The sequence below is a fragment of the Berghia stephanieae genome, chromosome 10 (assembly GCF_034508935.2).
Source record: "Berghia stephanieae isolate SIO BIC M18660-M18661 chromosome 10, UCSD_Bste_1.3, whole genome shotgun sequence".
Taxonomy (NCBI): domain Eukaryota; kingdom Metazoa; phylum Mollusca; class Gastropoda; order Nudibranchia; family Aeolidiidae; genus Berghia; species Berghia stephanieae.
The window spans coordinates 13,676,592-13,692,752 of record NC_088369.1 but is presented as its reverse complement, the minus strand read 5'-3'; the positions used below and the strand labels follow the sequence as shown (position 1 = coordinate 13,692,752).

The window sequence follows — 16,161 nt, the reverse complement described above, 5'->3', positions numbered from 1 at the left end:
ACGTGTTTATTTCTTTTATTTTGTAAGAAATGTCAGTCGTAATTCAGATTTAATTAGCTCGAATTTTGCGCTAAACTTCAATTTGTTTCGGATCCTACAAACGCCATGTTAACACACTCAACCCTATCATGTTACACACCAAATGAAAGGATTTTTTCACGGCTCTACATTCATAACAGGTGCGCATGTAAACAGAACACGATAAGACAGCGACAGCGTCTGCGCATGTCTAAATTCCAGGAATTTGGCCAGACGCGTCCAATCATGCGTTGTTTTCAATGAACTCCCAACTCCTACTTTCGATGCAACTCAAACACGTGTACTGAGTACCAAGTCAGATATCCGGTACTTTCAGTTGATCTCGAATGAGCTGAATTCTGTGGGATCGTCTAGCAACGATATAGTAAACAATAGACATATAGATAATCACGCCTCTCGGACAGTCGTCATAATGTAAAACAAAGGCAGTGATTGGTAGACACAGCAAACTACACAGGTTTTACTATCGATGGTTTGTGTTCAAGTAAAATGCCCACTGTTCTACCGCTTGATCAATAGAACTAACATAGAAAACTATGTGTGAACTTAAACGTTCATATTATAATCGAGAAAATGATGTGATAACTAGTCACCCATTTGGCGGTATGAATGCAATAACACTGATCGGAGAGAGGTCAAGTTCATTCACGTTACTGTTTATAAACAACCAAGTATGTTTTCCGAGCACGTGTGAGGGTGTGTCACAAATTTCATGTTTTGATTGGTCAAAAATATACTGGTTAATAGCGAGCGGAGAATAATTCATCGACTCATTAAGACAGACATTTTGATAACTGAGATGCAATTTTTAAAGAAGACTAAAGAATGGCAAAACACATTAAATGAAGAACAAATCTATAATTTCTAACCCCCATCTGAAAATATAACCGCGGTTGAATCGACAATTGAATTGCTTTTAATAATTACTCAATGTCTACTTGATTCGATGTTCAACTATGGATGGAGTTTCACAATATTGACGCGCTATTGACACTGTTACAATTATTGTTTACAAACGCGAATAATAATAATAATAATAATAATATAATAAATAATAATATAATAATAATAATAATAAATAATATAATATAATAATAATAATATAATAATAATAATAATAATAATAATAATAATAATAATATAATAATAATAATAATATAATAATAATAATATAATAATAATTAATAATAATAATAATAATAATATATATAATAATAAATAATATAATAATATATATAATAATAATAATATGATGATAATAATATAATAATAATATAATAATATAATATATTAATAATAATAATATAATAATAATAATAATAATAATAATAATAATAATAATAATAATAATAATAATAATAATAATAATAATAATAATAATAATAATAAAATAATAATAATAATAATAATAATAATAATAAATAATAATAATAATAAAATAATAATAATAATAATAATAATAATAAAATAATAAAAATATAATAATAATAATATAATAAATAATAATAAGAAGATATAAAGAAGAGAGAAGAAGAAGAAGAAGAAGAAGAAGAAGAAGAAGAAGAAAAGAAGAAGAAGAAGAAGAAGAAGAAGAAGAAGAAGAAGAAGAAGAAGAAGAAAGAAGAAGAAGAAAAGAAGAAGAAGAAGAAGAAGAAGAAGAAGAAGAGAGAAGAAGAAGAAGAAGAAGAAGAAGAAGAAGAAGAAGAAGAAGAAGAAGAAGAAGAAGAAGAAGAAGAAGAAGAAGAAGAAGAAGAAGAAGAAGAAGAAGAAGAAGAAGAAGAAGAAGAAGAAGAAGAAGAAGAAGAAGAAGAAGAAGAAGAAGAAGAAGAAGAAGAAGAAGAAGAAGAAGAAGAAGAAGAAGAAGAAGAAGAAGAGAAGAAGAAGAAGAAGAAGAAGAAGAAGAAGAAGAGAAGAAGAAGAAGAAGAAGAAGAAGAAGAAGAAGAAGAAGAAGAAGAAGAAGAAGAAGAAGAAGAAGAAGAAGAAGAAGAAGAAGAAAGAAGAAGAAGAAGAAGAAGAAGAAGAAGAAGAAGAAGAAGAAGAAGAAGAAGAAGAAGAAGAAGAAGAAGAAGAAGAAGAAGAAGAAGAAGAAGAAGAAGAAGAAGAAGAAGAAGAAGAAGAAGAAGAAGAAGAAGAAGAAGAAGAAGAAGAAGAAGAAGAAGAAGAAGAAGAAGAAGAAGGATACGCATTTATGCTCGCCGGAGAAATATTTCACACGAGCGTCCGCCATTGTTCCGATAGTTGAGAGCCAGTGTTACTAAGTTACCATGCGTCATTAGGAAGGAAGTTGCGTTACGACTGTTGAAGAGTATTAAACTACACATATCAAGCAATCAGAAAATCACATGATATAATAAAGTAGTAGTAAATTATTTAAAGAGATTTAGGAATATGAAAGTGTATCTATCTATAGTTAAGTAGGAATAGTGTTTTAATAGAAATTGGCACAATGGAAGTAGTAGAAGGTCCAGTCAACACAATCTGACAGTACATCATCTAGGAAGTTGCATGATAAAAAATTGTACTGAATTAGAATTGACTTCTGCCAGTATTGAACATGAAAGAAATAATATACATCACAAAAAACGGTCCAAATTTACAAAAGGAAAAGAAAGCTACTACTCTGAAGAAAGTTTGCCATTTTTTTTCTTTTCTTCTCTTTTTTTTTTTTTTTTTTGTTATCTGCAGATACGCCATCTTCAAATTTGGCTCACAGGAATTTCAGACACAACTCGTATGAATTTCAATTTCCAAAGAGGAATTTGCGCACACAAGAAAAGGGAATTGGGATGTTATTTGGCATTGTGTTTTTAAATGCGGTGGTGGTGGTTGTATTAGTAGTAGCGGTAGTGATGATGTAGTGGTGATGGTTGCAGTAGTAGTGGTAGTGATAATGATCATGATGTGGTGGTAGTTGTAGTAGTAGTGGTGGTGATGATAACATCATGGTGGTGGTGGTTGTATAGTAGAGGTAGTGATGATGATGTGGTGGTGATGATGGCTGCAGTAGTAGTGGTAGTGATGATGATGTGGTTGTGGTGGTTGTTGCAGTAGTGGAACTGATGATGATGTGGTGCCGGTGGTTGTAGCTGTACTTGTAGTAATGATGATGTGGTACTGGTGGTTGTAGAAGTGTTAGTTAAGATGATGTGGTAGTATTGGATATAGTAGTAGTAGTAGGGGTAGTGATGATTATATGGTGGTGATTGTTGTAGCAGTCGTGGTAGTGGTGATGAGGTGGTGGTTGTAGTAGAAGTGGTAATGATGATGATGATGAGGTGGTGGTTGTAGTAGTTGTGGTAGTGATGATGATGCGGTGTGATGGAAGTAGTAGTGATCGTGATGATGATAATATGGTGGTGATGGTTGTTGTAGTTGTGGTAGTGGTGATGATGTGGTTGCGGTGGTTGTAGTAAGAGCGATAGTGGTGATGTGGTAGTGGTGGTTGTAGTAATAGTGGTTGTGATGAAGGTGTGGTGGTTGGAGGTTAGGGGGGGGGTTCACTTCCTATGACATAATGACAATTCAAATTTGATCTAAACTACCATAGGACCACAGCCACTCTTTCTCCCACCCAACCCCACACATACTTGTTTTAAATGAGACAGACTACATTGCTGATATATGGAGAGAGTAACAATTAAGAATTGTTTAAAATTCGATTGAAATAGTGAAAGATAGAAAAAACTAACAGGCAACAGAGGAGTCTACACAACGAAGAAACGTGAAAGAAAGGCAAAGAAGACCTTTCCCGAGAGGGTTAATCTTCTTACAAATCAAACGAGTCAGCAAAATGACAAATGATAAGAACATGTAAATAATGTCTGAAGGGTGAAATTGTTGACAACCAAACTGACCAGAGTCTAGAATAGTAAATTTGTTGATGTGCGTTTGTTATCTTTTCGCCGCTGAGTTAGACGAGGTATGAAATTACGTGTAAAAAGTAAAAAATAATATGAAATAAACACCATTAATTAAGGGTAATCCGACATGAAGTAGAAATATATTTATCGTATGTCACAGTAAATAGTCAGGGTGGGGTTTCTGACCTCACATAGTAGCCAGGGAGGTACATACTGTGTCTTCTATCCCCTTATATCTGTTTTCCAGCTTGCTTTCTATCTTTGTCTTGGAATGAGATTACTTGGTTTTGTCATGGCCCTGGCCGGAGTCCTGGCTGGGAGGGAAACAGTCAAATGTATAGTTATTGTTTTGGGAGATGATATTTTATCCTTGTAAATCATCTCTCTGTTTTGTATTATTATATTTGTTATTTAAAATGTATAATGTAAGCATTTGAGCGTATTCCTCTTTGTTGGATCTTGTGCTTGTGTCGACTTATAGGTGGTCTCAAACTAGTACATTGGTGGTATACTCTTGGAATCTACATCTGATCCCTATTTGTTCCCAGTTCCCCTTTGTCCTACCTTTTCTTGGGTGCTTTAATTGTAATTCTGGTAATTTGACTATCCTATTTTGTTCCTTTTTACTGGCGCTGGTATAACCTAAATGTGTTGCAAGCGCAGTAAAACCCTTAAAAACAAAAACAAAATAGTAAATAGTCCAAAGAGAATAAAGACATCGTTGAAACCAAAATAAAATTCAAACTTTGCGCTCGAAAGAATAAAATCGAAAGTGGATCGAGAATCGAGAAGGCTGAGAACTCGGCCCATTCGAAATCAGCTGATGGGAACAGAACTCTGAATATTAGTGAGTTCACGTCGGCTGTTTTTAATGAACTCCCAACTCCTGTTTTCGATGCAACTCTACCTATCTGAATTTATTTACAATTTTATTGAATGTTAACTATTTACATCCTTGTCAGTATTTCATTGATCTGTTCAATTATTATACATTATTTAGTACACTGGAACATTTACATTTACATCTCTAAGCACAACAATTTATTATTATTATTATTATTATTATTATTATTATTATTATTATTATTATTATTATTATTATTATTATTATTATTATTATTATTATCATTAATTATTTTGATTATTAGTATTATTTATTAGTAGTAGTAGTAGTAGCAGTAGTAGTAGTAGTGGTAGTAGTAGTAGTAGTAGTAGTAGTAGTAGTAGTAGTAGTAGTAGTAGTAGTAGTAGTTGTTGTTGTTGTTGTTGTTGTAGAAGGAGGAGGAGGAAGAGGAGGAGTATTATCATCATCATCATCATCATCATCATCATCATCATCATCATTATTATTATTATTATTATTATTATTATTAATTTTATTATCATCATCATGAATATCATCATCGCCATCATCATCATTATTATCTACATACACGGCAACACTTATACATAGTATCCTTGAATATCGCCTTTAATGGGTTAAAAGTAGTAATGATGATGTGGTGGTGGTGGTAGTAGTAGTAGTGGTAGATATGATGATGTGGTGGTGGTGGTTGAAGTAGTTGTTGTAGTTATGATGTGGTGGTGTCGGTGGTTGTAATTGTAATGGTCGTGATGAAAATGTGGTGGGGGTGGTTGTAGTGTGTGTGTGTGTGTGTGTGTGTGTTTGTGTGTGTGTGTGTGTGTGTGTGTTTAAGAGAGAGTGCTAAAAGTGCATCTAGTGATAAGTAGAGAAACATGAACTTGAAAAATAACTAGGCTAAAGTTTGAGGTCTAAGTATTCGTGATTAACTATTATTGGCAAGTACAGGAAAGTGAACATGAAAATTCTTGATCTAAGCGCTGAAAAATTTCCTCATTTTTAGTGACCAGTCATTCTCACCCCTGTAAATTATATTGTTTGATTTTTAATAATAACACACACACACACACACACACACACACACACACACACACACACATAGTAAAGTGAGGTCCCTCCATTGCTTGAATTGTTAGCGGCAAACCAGTTACCAGAGCTAGGTGTACGTAGATCCTGAGGCTAGGTGCCCGGTTACCGTGTACGGAGACACTGTCTTATCCTTATCGTCATCATTATTTTGGTCAATATGTCTGCAATGATTCGAACCAAGGGGAATAAGTCATGATTAATTAAATATCAATGTATTGTACCGGTTAGTCCCCTGGAATCCAATAAATAAATCAAAACCACGGTGTCTTTAAGTAACTAATAAGTTATCAAAATGGCGACTAGTGTGGCGGCGCTGTTGGGCCATTTCAGTGCCAGTAAAAACGTAGACCAAGGAAAAGTCTCAACTCGTACACGAAAGGCAAAAGTGGTTTCTATAATTAATATATCGTAATTGTTAATCTAGATTTCCTTTCCTACTTTATTATGATTTTTTTATCATGGTCATTTCGTGAAGTAGGACCTTCTTATTCCTCTTTCCTTTTCTCTTCTCTATCCAGACTAGGCCCAGTGCATCCGCCTGATTTGCAGGGGAACTTATCAACAAATTCTTTCTGTCTTCTATCTTTCTCCTAGTCTTTTATTTTTATTGATGTTTCGGGCAATATTGATCTACCTACTCTCCAGGAGCCGCCCAATTCACGACACACGCTTTTTTTGCTTCTCTCAAGAATGTGCTAGATACAGCTGATATCTATTGTGCGACATTCAGATGATTGGGACATTAAATAAGCTCCGGTGAATGACTGAATATGACTGCGCTGTCCGTATGGACACATGCCGTGAATGCGTGTCCTACTTCGAGTGTGTCAGTCTATTAGTTATTCAGAAAAGGGGTTGTTGTTGGCAGCGTGGCTCAGTGGTACGGTCTTTGTTTCGTACCCGAAAGATACCAAGTTCGATCACTCATCGAGCTGTGTGGCCTTGAGCAAGTTACATCGCCCTAGTTCACTTTGTGGCGCTGCTCTGCGGCTGACGCCTGGGTTACTCCAGTCTTCCTTGAAATATACCCTAAAAACAAATTTCCCCATGGGGATGAATTAAGGGAATTTTATTTATTTTTATATATTTTTGATGTTAGTGAATAATATGATTGTAGTGTTGGTGGTGAATGAAAAGAATTGATACGTGGTGCTACAGACGGATGGGAATTGTGGCCTGAAAAGGGAAAAAATCATACAGCATTGCATTGAATGAACCAAATATAAGAAAGAAAGTACTCCTGGTGACTGTAAAGCACAGAACGTTAACGTGTTGTTGTGTGAGGCTATTCTGTTGACTAATATTAAAGTATTTTTGCTTTAACGGAGATTAATACTTACTTTCTGAACCTAATCTATCCCTATATATAACGTGCCACAATCTACCACCACTTCTACTACCTATTGCTTTCAAATATAAAATTTTATTACTGTCTGTCGAGTTGTCTTGAACTTTAACCCAACAATGACAGGGTAAAAGAGGCTCCTGACAAGTTTTGTCTTTGGGGAAACGAGCTAACTTCTATTTGTCTCTACTGACTTGCCACTTCTCCTACAATGACGCGACAGTCCTTACACATTTTTAATTTCTTCTCTAATTTCCATGTATTTAGTTTTTAATTGGGATTTGTCCCTCTTTACAAATCTATCTACGTCTTTTTTCTCATTCAGCAATGAATTTTAATATTTTGTTACCCAAGGGTAATATTTATAATTATCTCCATCTCTCTCTCTCTCTCTCTCTCTCTCTCTCTCTCTCTCTCTCTCTCTCTCTCTCTAATTTATTTCTTTCTTTCTCTCTCTCTCTAACTCTCTATTTCTCATTCTTTCTGTTTCTCTCTCTCTCTCTCTCTCTCTCTCTCCTCTCTCACTACACACACACACACACACACACAAACACAAATATTTCTCTCTCTCTTTCTATCTCCCGAATACTCTTCAACTGTCTTAACGTCACTTCCTTCCTAATGACGCATGGTAACTTAGCAACACTGGCTCTAAACTATCGGAACCATGGCGGACCCCGTATTAAATATTTCTCCGACGAGCATAAAAGCGTATCCAGAGGGAAAAAAACCTCATAAATTTGATCATGTTTTGAATTTTACACATTCTGATCACAAGGCATATTAGAAGTTCTAGCCGGTATGAAGAATAAAAAGTAATGATTTTCTTTGTTTAGAACCAAGATGGTCGCCGTTGCCGGGCGGCGTGACATCAGACTACTGAATCCAGTTATTCCCATTACCACCTAAAGTACGTCGGTACCAGCAAAATTAGCCGAACTACAGAGTTTTTACGTTGTTTTGACGCAGTACGATCCATAGACATCTGAAGTAATAGACACTTCGATAACCATCCCTCTCGGACTATCGTCATAATGTGAATAATGACAATGATTGGTAAACATCGCGAACTACACTATGGTATGTGTCTAAGTTAAATACCCACTGTTCTATCGCTTGGTCAATAGATAGTTCGAAGATGACGTCACACAGGTCTTTGTTATTGTTTTTTGCCATCCGCATTTATGAGTAATGCTCACTGAACTGTATAAACCTGACTATAAACGTTCATGAATACATACAGTTTTTTTGTGTTGGTCCGTTATTCTTCTGAATGGCAATGTTATGAGCTTCTTAGCCAAGCGCATACTGTCTATAGAACCAATAAAGACAACTATGTTAACTTAAATGTTTATAATATGATCGAGAAAATCATGTGATAACTAGTCACCCATTTGTCAGTATAAAAACAATAACAATGGTCATAGAGAGGTCAATTTCATTCACGTTATTGTTTATAAACAAACAGCTCTGTTTGACCGAGCACGTCTGAAGGTGTGTCACAAATTCCATGTTTTGAATCACTGATGAAAGAATGGGCATGATCTATATTAACCTCCCATGTGCTCGAGGTCATTGGTCACATTGCAAAATGTGCTCAAAGTGACCCACTTAGTGAAAAGTGTTCACAGCTTTTTAAATATCTAACATCACGATTGGTTAATATGTTCAGATTGACACATGGGTATGTTTATAACTTTTGTAAACAAAGCAGCCTGTTGACATTTGTTAAGAAATATCCAATCGTTGGACAGCAAAGAATCATGTGATTGATGACCTGGTTGGACGAAAACATGAATATAGATCGCTCCCATTGTTTATCTTTCAACACCTGACAACCCCTTGCATTATTTTCAATCGCCTGTGTTAAAACTACGAAATACTCAGGATGTGTGCAGTTGGTTTTTTTCGTTTGACCGTGGCCTTCGTAAAGTTATGGCTTGATACTGACCAAAAAATGACGTCAAAATGCCAGTCTTTTGCCACAAAAGAAAACAAATCGTGAGTTGTATTCAATAGTTCAACCAATGAAATAACTTGTTTTGCATGAGCTCTACTAACGACAAATCACTAGGCGGTGCAAAAACCAAATAATGACGTCAAACTGCCAGTCCTTTTGGATTTCAGTATCAGGCTATAACATAACGATGGCTACGGTTGACAGGCAAGTAGCATCACGTTGTTTCATCGCGCAACATCCAGCACTTATCGATCACATGTGTCAATGTCAAAAAATAGTGAACAGTGTTCAAAACCTTGAGGGCTTACTTGATGTAAGATCGAATGTTCTCTCTCCCCCATCGACTAGGGAATGCGTATGCTAATTACGTGTACTGACATTGTCATATTTTTAAAAAATGAGTTTTTATATAGCACAATATCCACTAAACGTGCTCAAAGCGCTTTACAAGGGGTCCCTGGTCAACAGCAACATTTAAAATGTAGGACGGGACATGACGCCTCTGTTAAGCGATATTACATTTTTTTCGGACAAAGACATCGCCAGGTACTCATTTTACACATGAGTACGGTGAGAGAATGTGAGTAAAGAGCCTTCTCCATTGCCATCCGGAAATATAACGATCAACACACAAAACAATATGTAACCTTGAACGTTTATAGTCTGGTTAGTACAGTTTATTGAGAATTACTCATATACGCAGATGAAAAAAAAACAATAACAAAGACCTCAGTTACGTCAACTTCGAGATATCTGTAGATATTATGCACTTGGCTAATATGTTCACAACATTGCCATCCGGAAGTGTAACTGGCCAACACACAAAACTGTGTGTAACAATGATCGTTTATAGTCTGGTTAATACAGTTATGAGAATTACTCATAAACGCGGATGACAAAAACAATAACAAAGGCCTGAGTGACGTCAACTTCGAACTATCTATAGATAGTATGAGCTTGGCTTAGAAATTCACAACATTGCCATCCGGAAGTATAATTGATAAACACACAAACATATGTGCAATTATGAATATTTATAGTCTGGTTCATACAGTTTAGTGAGAAGTATTCATAAACGTGGAGGGCAAAAAACAATAACAAATACCCTAGTGACGTCAACTTCATTCTATTTATATGCAGAATCTTGAGACTTGGCTCTAACTTTTCCTTTGTAACTGAAAAACAACAACTTTATGTTTTGATTTTTGGGTAGATGGTATTGATAGAATGCGTTTGGCCAAGGGGTTCACAACATTGCCATCCGGAAGTATAACGGACCAACACACAAACTCTGTGTAACCATGAATTTTTAAAGTCTGGTTAATACAGTTTAGTGAGAACAACTCACAAACGCGGATGGCAAAAACAATAACAAAGGCCTGAGTGACGTCATCTTCGAACTATCTATAGTAATGTGTATGTAAAAAGTTTGCGAATGTAGATGCGGAGAAGTTTCCGTATGTGGTTTTGAGTGTACATGTGATTTTGTGTGTATGCGTGTTAGTGTGAATTCTAGTCTATATAGATAGTATGCAGATGACGTCACTCAGGCCTTTGTTATTGTTTTTGCCATCCGCGTTTGTGAGTTGTTCTCACTAAACTGTATAAACAAGACTATAAAAGTTCATGGTTACACAGAGTTTGTGTGTTGGTCCGTTATACTTCCGGATGGCAATGTTGTGAACTCCTTGGCCAAGCGCATTCTATCTATAGATAGTGTGCGCTTGGCTAAGAAGCTCACAACATTGCCATCCGGAAGTATAACAGACAACACAAAACTATGTGTTACCTTAAAACGTTTATGACTTTACTGATTTAAGGCCCTTCGCTTCCTAATCATCCGTTCGGGACGCCTCGGCTGCCTCTCTAATCATAATTGTCATTGCCTTCCACAGTTCACGGTCTTTTGCTGTGGATGCTAAGTTCATAAGGTATTCCTTTGATTTTATTCTTTGTTACTTTAAAGGCGTTACAGGTCTCTATTCAGGACAATGCGAATTAACGTACGGTCTACCTTGATATTTGCTGTGTCCAGATGGGGTGAAAAACGTATTCCTGGCTTTATTCAATGTATATAAGCACGGATTTTACAAGTGTTGTGTATAATTTTAATTTAGTGTTTATTTTTATTTTATCTTTTCGAATCAATATATGTAATAATTTATTTAGTGCAATCGTCGATAATTTTTTCTTCTTTCTACGTCTTCCTTGTCTATATTATTATTATTATTATTATTATTATTATTATTATTATTATTATTATTATTATTATTATTATTATTATTATTATTATTATTATTATTATTATTATTACTATTACTATTATTATTCATTATTATTATTATTATTATTATTATTATTATTATTTATTATTATTATTATTACTATTATTATTATTATTATTATTATTATTATTATTATTATTACTATTATTTTTTTTTTATTATTATCATTATATATTATTATTATTATTATTATTATTATTATTATTATTATTATTATTATTATTATTATTATTATTATTATTATTATCAACATCATTATTATTGTTATTATTATTATCATTATGAATTTTATCATTATTATTATAATAATTCCAAAACATATTTTTTTAAAAACGAAAGCAAAAAAAAAAAAAAAACACACACAAAACTAACAAACCAACAACACCCCCCCCCCCCCCCCGAAAAAAATACAATACAAGACAGACAAACAAGAAAAACAAATGTCAAAATACAACGTGACGACCTCAACAACTCAATAACATACTCGACATGATCATCTGTTTCTTGGACACTACTGAGAATATCTCACTTTTCACTTTCACTTTGGTGATCGGAACCTTATAGTGACGAAGTTCCTTTAAGTCACTGTCAGATTTATATATAGAAGGAACGGAATTGATGACAATCAGATCTTTGTTAATGTTTTTAGACAACCATTTTGATGATTAGATCTCACTAAATTATAACAATCAGACTATTGACGGCCAAGGTTACACACAGTTTTATGTGTTGGTGCATTATGTCTGGCTGGAGGATGTTGTGAATATTTTACCCAAACTCATAGCATCAATATCCAAAATTAATTGTAAGACTACTATCTTCGTTGTTACCAGAGTTCATGCTTTTACCACAATATTATTTATGCTCAATTTCGGTCCCATCTAGTTATTCGATTACGAAGTCTACGCTCAATATCGCTCGAAGCATTTGATTTCCATTCGTGGTGTTCGAACAATGTTTGGAGCTTACCGTTCGAGCAGAGTTCGAGTAGAGCACTGAATACAAACTAATGAGACAACTTGACAATATCACTCCGCCGCTGGGAGTCAATATAAAAGGCGAGTCACACTGGTTACAATTCAGTCGCTGTGTATCTTGCAAAGTTAAAGTCACAAGTCAAATCATTGCTGTTCAGGTTTTCCGTTGAGAGAATCCACATCGACCATGAAAAAGACGTGTTGTTTGTTGTTGTTGATCGTTTTGATCACTACCACATCCCTTGTGTCCTGGACGGATGGCGCGTCCATTGGATCTGGTGTGGAACCAGCAGCTATGGATTATCCACTCACAAAGGTTAGTAGAATTGGTTTTTTAAATTTAAAGTTAGTTTTCTTCTTCTTCTTCTTCTTCTTCTTCTTCTTCTTCTTCTTCTTCTTCTTCTTCTTCTTCTTCTTCTTCTTCTTCTTCTTCTTCTTCTTCTTCTTCTTCTTCTTCTTCTTCTTCTTCTTCTCTTCTTCTTCTTCTCTTCTTCTTCTTCTTCTTCTTCTTCTTCTTCTTCTTCTTTCTTCTTCTTCTTCTTCTTCTTCTTCTTTCTTCTTCTTCTTCTTTCTTCTTCTTCTTCTTCTTCTTTTCTTCTTTCTTTCTTCTTTCTTCTTTCTTCTTTCTTCTTTCTTCTTTCTTCTTTCTTCTTTCTTCTTTTTCTTCTTTCTTCTTCTTCTTTCTTCTTTCTTCTTTCTTCTTTCTTCTTCCTTTCTTCTTTCTTCTTTCTTCTTTCTTCTTTCTTCTTTCTTCTTTCTTCTTTCTTCTTCTTCTTTCTTCTTTCTTCTTTCTTCTTTCTTCTCTTTTCTTTCTTCTTTCTTCTTTCTTCTTTCTTTCTTTCTTCTTTCTTCTTTCTTCTTTCTTCTTTTTCTTTCTTCTTTCTTCTTTCTTTCTTCTTCTCTTTCTTCTTTCTTCTTTCTTCTTTCTTCTTTCTTCTTCTCTTCTTCTCTTCTTCTTCTTCTTCTCTTCTCTTCTTCTCTTCTTCCTCTTTCTTCTCTTCTTCCTCTTCTTCCTCTTCTTCCTTTTTTCTTCCTCTTCTTCCTCTTCTTCCTCTTCTTCCTCTTCTTCCTCTTCTTCCTCTTCTTCCTCTCTCTTTCCTCTTCTTCCTCTTCTTTCCTTTCTCTCTTCTTCTCCTTCTTCCTCTTCTTCCTCTTCTTCCTCTTCTTCCTCTTCTTCCTCTTCTTCCTCTTCTTCCTCTTCTTCCTCTTTCTTCTTTCTTCTTCCTCTTTCTTCTTTCTTCTTCTATTTTCTTCTTCTCCTCCTACTCCTCCTCTTCCTCCTTATCCTCCTCCTCCTCTTCTTCCTCCTCTCCCTTTTTCTTCTTCTTCTTCTTCTTCTTCTTCTTCTTCTTCTTCTTCTTCTTCTTCTTCTTCTTCTTCTTCTTCTTCTTCTTCTTCTACTACTTCTTTTTTTTTTGGTCATATGTTTGTGGTCCTCATGGTAGAGTTCAGTTAGTTGGACACAACAAAGGGAAAGAATCGGTGGCAATTGCATTCCCCTCACAGGTAAAATACGACCCGTTCTTCCTGCCAGACATAGCAATCGTACTAAAATACATAACTTTGTATAACCTCAAACTTTTCGTAGTCTGTCAGAGGGGAAGACTTCCGTAGTTTCTCATCACTTTTATTATATAAATCAATCTTTTAGCCAGTATGGGCTTTCAATTAGTTGCAATGTCCAATAAATATTACAATTCAAGATAAGTTTCATATTTTTAAGTGGTGTGATTTTTTAAAATTTCAAAACAATATGCGGAGTTGGTTATCGTTTATTAACTATATTGGTGACTTAAAACAATAATATTGAGCTGAGTGTTGTCAGCTTCATTCATTCCGGGGCCATACTACGTCTGGTTCCAAGCCATCAAGATTTGGATCTTTTTTCATAATTAAAAAAGGCTTTTTTTTGTAGCACAATATTCACTAAACGTGCACAAAGCGCTTTACAAGGGATCCCTGACCAACAGCAACACTTAACATGTATGACGTGAAATGACGCCTGTTAGGCGGTATTACAATTTTTTCGGACAGAGACAACGCTGTTAACGACCAGGTACTCATTTTGAACCTGAGTCCGGTGAGAAAATGTGAGTATAGAGCCTTCTCCAAGGACCTTCCGATCCTAAAACGACTGTCAGACCACATAGTCGCATATTATTTAAGACAAACAAATAAAACTGATGAAAACGAAACCTAGTCATTGTGCTTAGGAATAGATAGAAGGAACTTGACGTCACTCAGCTCTTTGTCATTGTTTTAATAAGCCAGCCATTGTAATGAGTAATTCTCAATATATAAAATGGATCAGAATGTAGGAAGATCACAGAGAGTATCATCCAGAAACTTGAAGTATTCCAAAACAAATGTTTGCGACGTATCTTTAAGATATTCTGGTCAAAAACAATATCAAATGAGGACCTGAGAGCGAGAGCTGAAATGGAGTCTCTGGAGAGTATCATTAAAAGTAGAAGATGGCAACGGTTGGGGCATGTCTGTCATTCAGTTCTTTGTTATTGTTTTAAAAGCCAGCCATTGTAATGAGTAATTCCCAATAAATTCTATCAACATTCAAAGTTACACACAGTTTTGTGTGTTGGTACGTTATATCCGGCAGGCGAAATTTTGTGCGCTTTTTGGTTAACCGTATAACATCAATGCTTTAGTAATGGTTAATTTTTGTGTCCCATGTTACAAAACGATCTTTTACCATAACAATTCTGGATATATACAGACATCCGCTTATACATCCGCACACGCGTAACAACCACCCCTAAAACAAAAACAAAACAAAAAAAAAAGAACAAAAAAAAAAAACACATAGACCTATTGATGATATGCTTTTAAGTAAAATACTCACATCTGCCCGCCGGCTGAAACATACTACCAACACGAAGCTTATTGTCTGATATATTTATGTTAGAACTAATCAAAATGGAGGCCCAAAAACAATGATCAAGCCTTAGCACATATTATTCTAAATAATCAGTTGAACCAACGGGCAATAGAATTGCCTCAATTTAAGAAAGGTTGGTAAGTTACTTGTATATCAATCTGTGGAAAATGCGTTTTATTATTTTTAGATTTGATAGTAATTCTGTGCTCCATGATACAAATTTAAGATTGGCTGTAAGGAATAATGTTGATCCCGAGCCCTATTTTTGATGAATAAATTATAACTTAAATTTGGCCCATGTTTTCGCATCAGTCTATCTTCAGTTGTGTGATTGCTTCTCACTAAATTCTCCCTAATAAACTTCAAACGTTAATGTTTACACGAAATAGTTTTGTGTAATTGGACGATTGGTATGGTAGGCAGAAGTGGTGTATATTTTACTTAAACAAATAATATCAATACTCAAATGCTATGTTTAACGAAATTATATTACAGACCCACATACCGAAGGAGATGCGAATTTCTTTTCTCGACATTATCATCGTCATCTCATTTTCATTATCATACATTTTTACCTTCTCTCTCCACAGGCCAAACGCGCCACCAATGACGACGTTCAGGCCAAACTCCTGGAGGGTGACTGTCCGATAGGAGTCTGGGGTTGTTAATAAAATATGGACGTAAAGACAAATACAGAGAAACATGCAATCTAGGAAACAGACAAAATCAAAATTCCATTGTCAATCTTTATCAAATTCAACATCGTAAAATAAAATTTATTTCGGACAGCATCTGTAAATTAATTCAAATAAAGTTACAATACGTGAAGAATAAAGAGTTTTATTAA

At 34.8% G+C, this 16,161-nt stretch overlaps 1 long non-coding RNA gene across 1 annotated transcript; it reads left to right on the top strand.

Annotated features, from left to right (window-relative positions):
- The first annotated feature begins 12,452 nt into the window (after positions 1-12,452).
- LOC144955914 (uncharacterized) lies at positions 12,453-16,161 on the top strand. Its single transcript, XR_013641849.1, has 2 exons — positions 12,453-12,734; positions 15,905-16,161. It is a non-coding gene; the product is annotated as an uncharacterized LOC144955914 (long non-coding RNA).